This window comes from Sinocyclocheilus anshuiensis, unplaced genomic scaffold (genome assembly GCF_001515605.1).
Source record: "Sinocyclocheilus anshuiensis isolate Anshui unplaced genomic scaffold, SAMN03320099.WGS_v1.1 scaffold676, whole genome shotgun sequence".
In the NCBI taxonomy this organism is placed as follows: Eukaryota; Metazoa; Chordata; class Actinopteri; order Cypriniformes; family Cyprinidae; genus Sinocyclocheilus; species Sinocyclocheilus anshuiensis.
The window spans coordinates 1509974-1510775 of NW_015558579.1; the positions used below are offsets into that span (position 1 = coordinate 1509974).

Consider the following 802-nt stretch of genomic DNA (forward strand, 5'->3'; position numbering starts at 1 on the left):
GCAGTGTTCAGCGCGCATGTTTCACTCTCCTCGTCACTGCGCGGTTTGACGCTCCGCTCAGTATTCCGATCTGTGAATGTGCGTTCCGCTTGTGTACCACTCATGCTCACCGGAAAAGCAAAGTCCGCTGAAATAACTCGCTGACAGGAAATTGCTATGCAGTATAGGCCTACTTGTTCCAGTTTGCAGTAGCGCTACTGTGCTGTAACATGCTGTAGGCTAGTTCAGCTGTACTAGGCAACGCTGCTAAAATGATGCTTACCTTCAGTGACGCTATGCTCTGCTCATATACTCTGATAATAATAGCTTTGTAGGAATATAAATTAAATTATTTGGATAATTAGTCAAAAAAAAAAACTTATATCTGATTCTGTTACATAGAAGTGAATAAAAAATAATATATTGATATTTAATTTAAAGGTAACACTTTTCAATAAGGTTCCATTAGTTAATGTTAGTTAATGTATTAACAAACAATGAACAATACATTTATTACATTATTTATTAATCTTTGTTAATGTTAGTTAATGAAAATACAGTAATTCGTTGTTAGTTCATGTTAATTCACAGTGCATTAACTAATGTTAACAAGCACAGCTTTTGATTTTAATAATGCATTAATACATGTTGAAATTAACATTAACTAAGATTAATGAATGCTGTAGAAGTATTGTTCATGCTTAGTTCATGTTAACTAAAGTAGTCAACTAATGTTAACGAATTAAACTTATTGTAAAGTGTTACCCTAATATTGATTGTTTTATTTATAACTTTGTAAAAAAAATATTTTACAGTGTAGCAT

General features: G+C 32.0%; 1 protein-coding gene across 4 annotated transcripts in view; it reads left to right on the forward strand.

Annotated features, from left to right (window-relative positions):
* mideasb (mitotic deacetylase associated SANT domain protein b) overlaps positions 1-802 on the forward strand; it is a 48189-nt gene that overhangs the window by 10342 nt on the left and 37045 nt on the right. The window lies entirely within an intron of this gene.